Here is an 11,945-nt window from a genome sequence, read left to right as displayed (position 1 = left end):
ATAAACCTTTAAATTAAAAAGAGCATCTCAGTATCTTCGGTCACCCGTGATTAGCCAGGCCACCTTGTCCCCAGTCCTCCCAAAAGTGTTGAGTATTACTTGGAATCATTTCATTAACTATAAAGGCAGGATGGCTTATTATTAATAGGCCTTCATGGCCGTAAACAAGAGTCTGGGCTGAAGCATGAACACAAACTAGAAAATAAAGAGAAGGCCTATATTTCCTAATCAAGCTAAATGGGAAGAGAGTCACTATTCTTGCCCTCCACTTTGGTTTTTTTTTTAATTTTAAAAAATTGTTGGAGACAGACCTAATTTCACTTGAATTAGCCAACAGTAACAATTTTTCTGTTAGACTATGTCTCAGTTTTCCAGTATAAAAAATGCCAAAGCTGGATTTTCTGTGTGCATGCTCTATGAAAATAGCAAGAGGAGGGGCATCTGTGTGGCTCAGTCGGTTCAGTGACTGACTTTGCCTCGGGTCATGATCTCACAGTTTGTGGGTTCGAGCTCCGTGTCGGGCTCTGTGCTGACAGCTCGGAGCCTGAAGCCTGTTTCAGATTCTGTGTCTCCCTCTCTCTCTGCCCCTTCCCTGCTCATACTCTGTGTCTCCTCTCTCTCTGCCCCTCCCCAACTCGTGCTCTGTCTCTCTCTCTCTCTCTCTCAAAAATCAATAAAGATTTAAAAAATAATAAAATAAAATAGCAAGAGGTGTTGGAAACAGACATTGTTTAATGTGAGAAAATAGAGTTTACCATAATTCTAATTAGACCTCTCTGTCCTCTCTCTCTCTTTCTCCTTCTCTTTCTTCTTCTCGTCCTCCTTAGCTTCATCTCCTTCTCCTTCTTCTCCCTCTCTATTTAGACAAATATGTCATTAATTTGGACAAAAATTCATATTGATTGTGTTCACCCTTTATTGCTCATGTTTATCAGGGAGATTTGAGTCAAATTTAATGCCCACTTGTAACACACCAATCTAGTGTCTAATAATTTTGACTTATGTCCTATTCTCATTCATTATTCTTATATTTTCCACTGGGTTTAATCTGGCAGTTTCAAGAATTAAAAACCCCGGAGCACCTGGGTGGCTCAGTCAGTTAACTGTCTGACTTCGGCTCAGGTCATGATCCCACAGTTCGTGAGCGCAGGACCCATTCGGGGTCTCTGCTGTCAGCACGGATCTTCTGATCTTCAGATCTTCTGTCCCCCACTCTCTCTGCCCCTCCCCTATTCTTTCTCCCTCTGTCTCTTTCTCTTATACTCAAATAAATAAACATTAAAAAATAAAAACTTTTTAAACAATTTCTTTCTATATTAAAAAAAGACTTATAAACCCCAGGTGAGTACAATTCTAGAAATTAGCCGGTTCCATGGTAATGTTTTATCAAACTGAACCTTAACATTAACTAAATAATGTCACTGTTTTGTCACAGTCCAAAATGTAATTAAGGGGCAACTCTGTCCTTTTATTATCTCTTTGTGTGGTTTATGTCCTTTTATTGTGATAAACACACGACACAGAATCTACCTTCTTAGCCATTCTGAAGTATACAGTTTACTAACTTAAATGCATGCATAATTGTGAAACAGATCACTGAAACGTTTTCATCTTGCAAGAGCAAAACGTATTCATTAAACTGTAACTTCTCTCTTTCCCCTTCCCCTTCCCCATTCTACTCTGTTTCTGTGAATCTATTTCAAATGCCTCACACAGGTGGAAAAGGATCCATCTTCACTGTGGTTTTGATTGGCATTTCCTGAAGGTGAGGGATATGGAACATCCTTTCAAGTACTTGTTGGCTGTTTGTATATCATTTCTGAAGAAATGTTATTGTTACCTTTGATACTGTATCACGTCAGCAAGTCTGCGCTTAAACTCAACGATTTGCTCTTGAGCTCTGAAATTTTGGAGGATGTAGTTTTAGATTCTCCATCAAGTTTGAAGGCGGTTAATCCTTATGCTCAAAGAATGGCAAAACTTTTACAAGTATGGCATCCTAGTCAGAGTGAGCTTTACACAGTAGCTCGTCCAGTTTCTAGACCCAACGGGAATATAAGTGGATTTTGTAGAGTAAATTTATATATATTTCAAACATAGAAGTCGTTTATAAAAATGATTGAAAAATTAATGTTAAAGGAACATGTCTATGAAACTAAATATTCAATACACTTGATTTTAAGTACCTGAAAGAGGAAGAGTAGCTGCATGTTTAAGTTATTTTTTTAATGTTTATTCACTTTCGAGAGACAGAGAAACAACATGAGTGGGGGAGGGCAGAGAGAGAAGGAGACACAGAATCTGAAGCAGGTTCCAGGCTCTGAGCTGTCAGCACAGAGCCCGAAGCGGGGCTCGAACCCACAAACTGTGAGATCATGACCTGAGCTGAAGTCAGATGCTTAACCAACTGAGCCCCCCAGGTGCCCCTGGACTGAGAGGGACAGCCATCAAATATTTGTAATAGTCACCTGTAGAAAGTGTCATGACTGGCTTCTCTTTTCTTCTTTATTAGCATTTTCTCATTTTTTTCTTTCATAAACCAGAAGAATAATAAGTGTTGCTTTTTTAAAGTATGTTAATTTGTTACTGAGGAGCTCAGTGTTCACAAAGTGTGGTCCGCTCATCGACTCCATCAAAATCACCTGGAGATACATTTAAGATGCAGATTCCTTGGCCAAGTCCTAGGCCAAGAGGGAGCATTTTTCACAAATACCCCGGTGATTCTCATGCATTTTAATCAGGCTGACGAAGAGTGGATTAGGAGTCAAATAGCTAAAGTGGCCTCCGTGGATACCCTCATTCTACATCCCCTAGAGGCTCGGAACCGCCCAGCACCACGGGAACAGGTCAGAAGGAGCGCTGGCTTCCTAGCTGCTGTGAGCGGAGCCCCCCTGGGACCCCGCTGATGGAAAGAGCTATCTGAAGGATGTAACACCCAGCCATGCAGAGCAGAGGAGCCGCGGTTGGCGTGACTGAGGTCACTCGGTAGCACCGTCGGGTGAGTTGAGCCCATCACGCCGATGGACTGCTGGGCTCACCCCCTCACTGTCGTGCTGCCCTGCTGGCCTCCCAGCTCCCCCCACCTGTGCCCGCCTGCGGAATGAAGACGGTAAGCATACCCGTCAACTCAGATTTTCACTTTAAATGCTAGAAACCAAGAGTTCCCAGTGCTCTGTGCCTTGGACACAAAGCCCGTCCTAATTGCTTCTGTTACACAAACAACAGTAACCAGAACTTAGCCCTTATTGTGCTAGAGACTGCTCTAAGCACTCTGCATTAATTAATGTCTATCCCCTTAACAATCGTGGGAGGTAGATATTATGCCTGTTTTACAGACAGAAGAAACTGAGGCTTCCAGAGAGGCTCAAGTTCACAGTGGAGGCCAAACTTGAGCCCAGAACCCCAACACGTAACAACTTCACTATACTGTCTCTTTCCCCAGACTTATTTTCTCACTAACTAAATATACGTAATAACTTATGCTCAGCTGAATTGCTAATTAAATTTTAATTCCTAAGAATATGTTTTTCTTACTCAACCCTTCATGCAGAAAAGTCACTGTGCTGGGGCACCTGGGGGGCCCAGTAAGTTGAGCACCTGACTCTTGGTTCCGGCTCAGGTCACGATATCGTGGTTCGTGGATTTGAGCCCCACATCTGGCTCCACGCTGCCAGGGTGGAGCCTGCTTGGGATTCTCGCTCCCTCTGCCTCCCACCCTGCTCCAAATAAATAATTAAACTTTTAAAAAAGAAAGAAAAATTACTCTGCTAAGAAACTGAGTGAAATCAGCATTTTCACATTCACCTGGAGGCCAGCATCCTTTGTAGCATAAGCAAAAATGAAGACAAGATTTTATCCAAAGGGTCCTGTGGATTCTTGAGAATAAGCAGCACAAGGAAGGAGAAGAAGGAATCGAATTACCCAGGTGTGATGTCAGAGGCAACACATGAGTCAGGAATTAACCATTTAATAACTGGATAGTATTTTAACAACATTAACCCGTCCACCTCGATTCCATATCTGATTCGCCAAAGGAAGGCTCTCCCTTCCCAAGTCACTTCCTCCCTAAAAATGCCCAACATGATACACTGCAGGCTCTTACTGTCCTCCAGAGGTCCCTAGGGCTTGTGCCCTTGCCTGTGCGGCACCTACTGCTGCCTCCCGGTGAGGGTCTCCTGCTGCAGGACTCTGAGAGCAGGGTCCCAACAACTCTCCACCTCCATTACCAAGGCGCCAAGTAGCCTCACTGTTCATTGTTTCAGGATTCTTCCATAGCAAAGAAGAGATGGGCAAGGATGGCAAGAGCTCCTTCCGTGTTTTTACCTTAAGCAGGTATGGGAAGTGCAGGGCGTAGACTAGTCTAGTGTGTGGATTACACTTTGCTATAAAGGCCACGTCTTTCCCTGATGAGGAGGGTAAAAACGAGTTTACCTTGAACTTCTCTTAAAAGGCAGACAGGGGTTACTCAGCCCTGTAGCCCAGATCTGTGGGGAAAACACTATGTGGCTAAAATGTGGCAGAAATATTGGGATACTTTAAGACTCAAGGGATGGTGCGGAGGTCTTCTAGAGATGATCTCAAAATATCCAATGTTTGCTCACATAGTTCCCTCTTGTGGCTAAAGTATTCACTAGAAGAAATATTTATTTAAAGTTTTATCATCTATTAAAAAATTGTATGACTGGGGTGTAGCTGACATACAATGTGTTCAGTTCAGGTGTGCGTTGTAGGGCCTGACAGTTCTGTACATTACACTACACCCACCATGGCAAGTGTGCTCACCATCTGTCACCAGATAACATTATTACAATGTTGACTATCATCATCATTCTCCTAACCTATAGATTTTATAAAATAATGGACATTTCTGGGTTACTGGGGTAGATCAGTCACTGGACTGAGTCATTGGACCCTTGATTTCAGCTCAAGTCATGATCTCATAGTTCACGGGTTCAAGCCCTCATCGGGCTCTGCACTGGCAGTGCAGTGCTTGTTTGGGTTCTCTCTCTTCCTCTCTCTTTCTGCCCCTCCCCTCCAGAATAAATATGTAAATTTTAAAAAATGGACATTTCTAAGCTTCTTCATCTTGAAAGCACTAATAACAATACCCCCAAGCAAAAGTTTCAAAACAAACTTCTTCAGACCATACAACCAGCATATAAGACATGTTAAGGATGTCTAGTTTCAGGCAAACTCAGTTGTTAATTTAGACATTGTTGGAGCCCGCCAAGTTTTCTGTCTGCCTCAGGCAAAGATTATCACTCTCCGGAGAGTGAACCAGCAAACAAGATTTGCATCTAGAGGCTGGAGACTGCCATTTCCTGGTCAAAATAACTTTGGCGTCTGTCATGCTGGGCCAGACTGGAGTGGCCAAGGTGCACAAAAGATCAAAACCATATTTTGGATTATTCAGTGCTAACTCCCCGCTTCCCAGCATTGCTGAGGCAAATCTGGGCGTTTCTTTTGATATTCATTTGACTCTGTTTACCTGGTAACTGACCTTGGTCAGCTGCTTTGTTTTCCCGCCTTGAAACCTTTATAAGAGACAGTTTTCTGTATAAAGCTCTCTCTTTTGCCTGATCGGAAACCGTGAGTGCTGTCTTTACTCTCTGCGTCTCCCTCTCCTGCCCCCTTTTTCTCTCCCTCCCTCAGGAGAAGGACCCACAATGGAGGCGCGCTCAAAGCCTGGACGAGCGCACCTAGACCTGGCGAGCTAGCGCACCGCGGCACCTGCAAGTGCCATCCCAGCTTGGGATGGAAGCGGACTGGGCGGACGAGCCGGACCCGGCCTCCGGGCTACGACAAGACATGAAGTTAAGTATATGAAATCAAAGACATCAACGAATTAAAATGTATGAACACAATACATTACCATTAACCTTAACAAATCAAGAGTTTCCCACCAAGAGTTTCACGTTAGTCCCTGAAATTGTATTTAGGTATCACCGGAAGTCCAGAAAATCAACAAAGGACATGGAGTTGCAAGTTGAGAAACTATCCTCTAAGTGTGGTAAAGTTAGTAAAGGGCCTCACGTGAACCCAGTACATAGCATTGTTATATCCACGCCACGTGGTGTGTGTAAGTTACAAATCCTCCAAAATTAGATATGTGCTTTTTCTTTCATCTGCTAACTACATCCTCAGTGTTCTATTCAGAATATGTTGGCATTTCTATCTTGTTTTATTATTATACTTATCAATAATAGCATTTCTTGGGTTCTTTTACTTTCCATTAAACTTTGGACAAATATAAGTTAAGGAAGAATGAAGGAAAAGAGAACTTCTGAAAGAAGTTCCACCCAACTGAGAGTCAAGTAAGCCTCCAGTGTGTCAGTGTTCAGTAAGCCTCAAAGCCTGTCTCTCCATCTCACAAAGGCACCCTCACCTTCAAGAACAGGGAACCATCTTTGAGCCGCTTCCCGTGCTTTCTCCTTCCAACAATGCAGCACCCTTCTACCTGGTTCTCGTCTTCCACAGGCCCCCCTTCCCTCTTTGTCTTCGCTTTGGTTCCTCCAGAAGCTGACTCTGAGACATGAACACATGAACCAATAGTTTATTTGGGTGGTGATGTCAGTTAACGCCAGCAGGGAAAGCCTGACACTGTGGGGGAGACAGCCAACAAAAGGAGTGTTTCCAAGCTTGTTAGCACCATGGGTAACAGTGCTTAGTCCGTGAGGGATTCTGGGAATCAGTGGAGAGCCTGCGCCTCTGAGCTATTCTAGAGTGAGGAAGTGAGGAAGAAATTCATACACCAACTGTCGTCAGTCATCAGAGAAGGGCTCTCCTGGGAGGGGTTAAATCTCCACACACTCAGCCTCTGTGCTCATGGGTGGACCTCTGGCCACTGGAAAAAGCCATTGCAAGGTGGTGCACCTGCTGGAGGTTGGTAAAGCCCCAAAGAGTCATGGTCAGAGCACCAATAGCAGCTGCTACACTGGTGCCTGAGGTTCTAATCTAGTCCAGTGAAACCATTATCAAAAGCAGGGGCTCTAGACTAGAGGAAAAGATCAAAGGCTCTGGAGACAGACTGATTGGTTTCAAAATCTGGGATCTTGTTTTGTTTTTATTTTTAATTTTTTGAAAGTTTATTTATTTTTGAAAGAGAGAGAGAGAGACAGAGTGTGAGCAGGGGAGGGGCAGAGAGAGAGACACACAGAATCCGAAGCAGGCTCCAGGCTCTGAGCTGTCAGCACAGAGTCCGATGCGGGGCTCGAACCCACAAATCATGAGATCATGACCTGAGTTGAAGTCAGAGGCTTAACCGATTGAGCCACCCAGGCACCCCCAAAATCTGAGTTCTTAACATCTCTAAGCTTCAAAACTCCACAAGGGATTGTTGTAGGGATCAAACCAGGTCACTCATGTAAAAGTCCCCAATATTAGGATTGACACGTAGTACATATTCTCCCAAATGCTAGTTATGAATATTTTTATTAACACCTGATCCCCTCACAGAGACCAATTGTCAGACACAACCTGAAAATGTTCTGATTGGGGCACCTGGGTGGCTCACTCAGTTAAGGGTCTGACAGAGGCTCAGGTCATGGTCTCACAGTTTGAGTTTGAGCCCCACACAGGGCTCTGTGCTGACAGCATGTAGCCTGCTTTGTATCATCTGTTTCCCTCTCTGCCCCTCCCCTACTCATGCTCGCGTGCTCTCTCTCTCTCTCTCTCTCAAATAAAAATAAACACAGGTCACTGGGGTGGTTCAGCCAGTTGAGTGTCCTACTTCGGCTCAGGTCATGATCTCACAGTTCATGAGTTTGAGCCCTGTGCCCAGCTCTGTGCTGACAGCTCGGAGCCTGGAGCCTGCTTTGGATTCTGTGTCTCCTTCTCTCTCTCTGCCCTTCCCCTGCTCATGCTCTCTCTCTCTCTCTCTCTCTCTCTCTCTCTCTCTCTCTCTCTCTCTCTCAAAAATAAGAACATTAAAAATAGTTTTAATAAAATAAAAATAAGCATTACAAAATTCTTTTAAAATGTTCTGTTTGACTAGGTTGCCCACCAGGGACCCAGAAGTTTCTGTCTCGCTGCTGGGACAGCATTTACGTTGGCATCAGTGAGCAGAACTGACAAAAAGTCCGGGTGTCAGTCTAACTACAGTCATCTTGAATACGTGGCCAGATGGAGCCTGACTGCCATCAGGGTGGGAAGAGGGTGGCCTCAAGCTGAGGGGCTCAGTAGGTCACAAAAGAGTGCGTAGATGTCCCAGCAAGGTCTGTGTTGTGGTCCGCCCATTTTCCTACTGAGCCACCCAGTCTCTCTTTTTTTTAATGTTTATGAGAAAAGCAAAGGAGAACTAGTACTTCGTATCCTCCATAACAAGTTCCAACACAAAAACATAACTGCCCTTTCAATAAGCAAGTATTTTTGGAATTCCTTAGTTCAAATGAAATTACATGGTTCACAGGCTCAAAGCATTTTTTCCAACTGTTTTTCCTCCACAGTCGGCGGAGACCAGACTTTTGGAAAAGCTCAAACTCTCATTAAAGTTCAGCCACACAGAATATAAAAGCTGGGTGGGTCCTGGCCAGATTTTTCTTTTTTGCTAAACATCTCTACCTAACTGACAGCAAGACCAGACTTTGGGGTGAGATGCCACGGGCCAAGCCCTAGGGGGCCACGCAAAGACAACAACAGAAGCAAATTTTGAGAAAAAAATTTACATTTTCTAAAAGGCAGAAAACACTAATTTTTCAATTCTTAAGATAGTGTCTGAAATATGTAGTAAACTCATTTCCATACAATGTTGTATTTTTTCTAAGTTGCTCATGGATCATGAAGATTATAATTGAAATTACAAATCTCAAAAAATGTTTAGCAGTGAGTATTTATAGATCCTTCATTTAAAAAAGCATTATTACCTGGGGCACCCGGGTGGTTCAGTCGGTTGAGCGTCTGGCTTCGGCTCACGTCATGATCTCACAGGTTTGTGGGTTCGAGTCCCACGTCAGGCTCTGTGCTAACAGCCAGCTCAGAGCCTGGAGCCTGTCTTCAGATTCTGTGTCTCCCTCTCTCTCTGACCCTACCCTGCTCACACTGTCTCTCCCTTGCTCTCAAAAATAAATAAAAAACATTTTCAAAAGAAGTATTGCCTGCCTTCATTAAAATAAACATTTCTTCCAAAATTGGCACTGGGAGGAGAATCGACGTGGATTGTAGTCTAGACTCATCTTCCCTGGGCCTGGGGTGGGGGGCACTGTTCTCTCCCCTAATATGGGCCTACGCCAGGGCAGTGGGCTGGTTTGATTCCAAGAGCACTTACTTCCCAGGAAACTTCCTGTGCCTTAATCTCTGTCCCAGAGTCTGCCTGCCGAGAACCCAGTTTGCGGCAGGCACCCACACGCCAGGGGCACGTATCCAGACACCTTAACCCCGCAGGGCTAGACCCAAAAGAGTAAAGGAAGGGGCACTTGGGTGGCTCAGTCGGTTAAGCCTCTGACTCTTGGTTTCGGTTCAGATCATGATCTCATGGCTTCGTGGGTTCAAGCCCCGCATTGGGCTCTGCGCTGGCAGGGTGGAGCCTGCTTGGGAGTCTCTCTCTATCCCTCTGCCCCTCCCACTCGCGCTCTGTCTCTCTCAAAATAAATAAATAAGCTTAAAAAAAAGAGTGAAGGAAGGAGAAGGTCAAAGCAGCCGATTACTGTCTGTATGTGAAACTGCCTCAGCTCAGTTGGTCAGTGGTGTTTTCCTCTTTGCAGAAGTAAGTTTGCCTGTATCTCTTTTGAGGTCTCTGAATAATAACCATATCAGAATGTAACGCAGTAAGTATATTTATAAACATGTGGGTTGTGGGGGCATTTAATTGTAAACTATCTTTTTTTTAAAAAAATGTTTATTTTTGGTAGAGAGGGAACGAGAGTGGGGGAGGGGCAGAGAGCGAGGAAGACAGAACCCAAGCGGGCTCTGTGCTGACAGCAGTGAGCCTGATGTGGGGCTTGAACTCACAAACCCTGAGGTCATGACCTGAGCGGAGGTCAAACCCTTCACCCACTGAGCCGTCCAGGCGCCCCTGTTGTAAATTATCTTATTAATAGTCCAAAAATTTAGCAGAAAAGAACAGAGGTGACTTACAGGAGATGAAAGAAGTACTTTCATATCTCACTTCCTAAAACACACATTCCTGGAAAAGCAGACCATGAATTATGTTTTGGTGGATTAAATTATATTTTAATGTCAACAGGGTAACTCACCCGTGACAAATATTGTGGCAGAGAAAAAATGGCAAATTTAAATTATTACCTTCCAATTCACTACTTTGTGAAACTAGATTTTCCATCACTGAAATGATTTAAACTAAAGAATTTGTTATTCGTGTCTTCTTTCATTAAAATACGAGTGTTTGTAGGGTTGCCTGGGTGGCTCAGGTGGTTAATCGTCGGATTCTTGATTTCAACTCAGGTCATGATCTCAAGGTCATGAGATCGAGCCCCACCTTGGGCTCTGCACTGACAGCATATTCTCTCTCCGCCTCTCTCTCTACCCCTTCCCTGCTCGCATGCTCATGCGCATTCTCTCTCTTTCACACACACACAAAACCCTTAAAATAAAATGTATTATACATAATACATTTATATATAATGTATATATAGGCGCCTGGGTGGCTCAGTCAGTTAAACGTCCGACATCAGCTCAGGTCATGATCTCATGGTTTGTGAATTCAAGTCCCACGTTGGGCTCTGTGCTGACAGCTCAGAGCCTGGAGCCTGCTTCCGATTCTGTGTCTCCCTCTCTCTGCCCCTCCCCCACTTGCGCTCTCTCTGTCTCTCGCAAAAATAAACATAAAAAAACTTAAAAATATATACACATAAGTCTTTGTAAATATAGGTGTAGAAGCATATGGGAATAGCCCTGTTTAAAACTACATTAATTATAAAATAAAGTATTTGTTATTCAAAATATAAAACCATGACAAAACATCTAAAATAAGATTGCATTCAACTCTAATTAATCATGCTTGGCCCAATGATTTTAAAGATAGAAGGAGAAAAATTTGCTTCAAGTTATACATTGCTGTAATATTCTTGAAGAGATTAGCCAAAGGCTTGCCCACTACTGGAACTTTGTCTTATTATTTTTCACAGTAAATGCATTGACAAAGACTTATTCTCTTAAATAGGCTTAATTCTTTTGTCTTCTTAATGTAGGCTCCACACCCAAGGTGGGGCTTGAACTCACCACCCCGAGATGAAGAGTCACATGCTGCACTGGCTGAGGTGGCCAGGTGCCCCAATATAATTTGAATTTTAATGCTATGCTTTAGTGGTGGATTTAAACTGCTTCCTAGATGAGTAGTTAAGAAGAGAGAAGTGAAAGTTAGGAATTCACTATCCTCTTCCGCCAAAGAGTGTTTTTGTTCCCCTTAGATTACTAGTCACAGAGAATCCAGGGACAATATGGTGCCAGATTTGGATAGAGGATTGAGAACTTGGCCTTAGCTCAAAGCCAGTAATTCACATTTAAATAAAATGAACATTTGGAAGCAGTGCTTAAACTTAGTCAAGATTATATTATAAAGATCCAGGAGGAAATCAGTCCCGAGATCACATCTATTTGCAGTACAGTGAGGAACTTCCTTTGGTGAATAATTATGTAAGTAGATCTGTTATTGCAGATCTACCTAAGCCTGCGTAATGATGTCATCGGCGGCTACGGGCACAGCACGTGGGTCAGGGATGTCCTTGCAGAGGAGGAATAGCCCGCACCCCAGTCCAAAATGCTGACACGGATGCTTTTGAAAGGAGTTTCAGAGGGTGTCATGCTGAGTGAAGTAAGCCAGGCAGAGAAGGACAGAAACCATATGTTTGCACTCATAGGTCTAGCAGGAAAACAGGAGAGACCTAATGGAGAACCAGGGGGAGCGGAGGAGGGAGAGAGAGTTGGGGAGAGAGAGGGATGCAAAACTTGAGAGACTATTGAATGCTGAGAATGAACTGAGGGTTGAGGGG

Source organism: Suricata suricatta, chromosome 13 (genome assembly GCF_006229205.1).
Source record: "Suricata suricatta isolate VVHF042 chromosome 13, meerkat_22Aug2017_6uvM2_HiC, whole genome shotgun sequence".
Taxonomy (NCBI): domain Eukaryota; kingdom Metazoa; phylum Chordata; class Mammalia; order Carnivora; family Herpestidae; genus Suricata; species Suricata suricatta.
Note: the sequence above shows the minus strand (reverse complement) of the source record.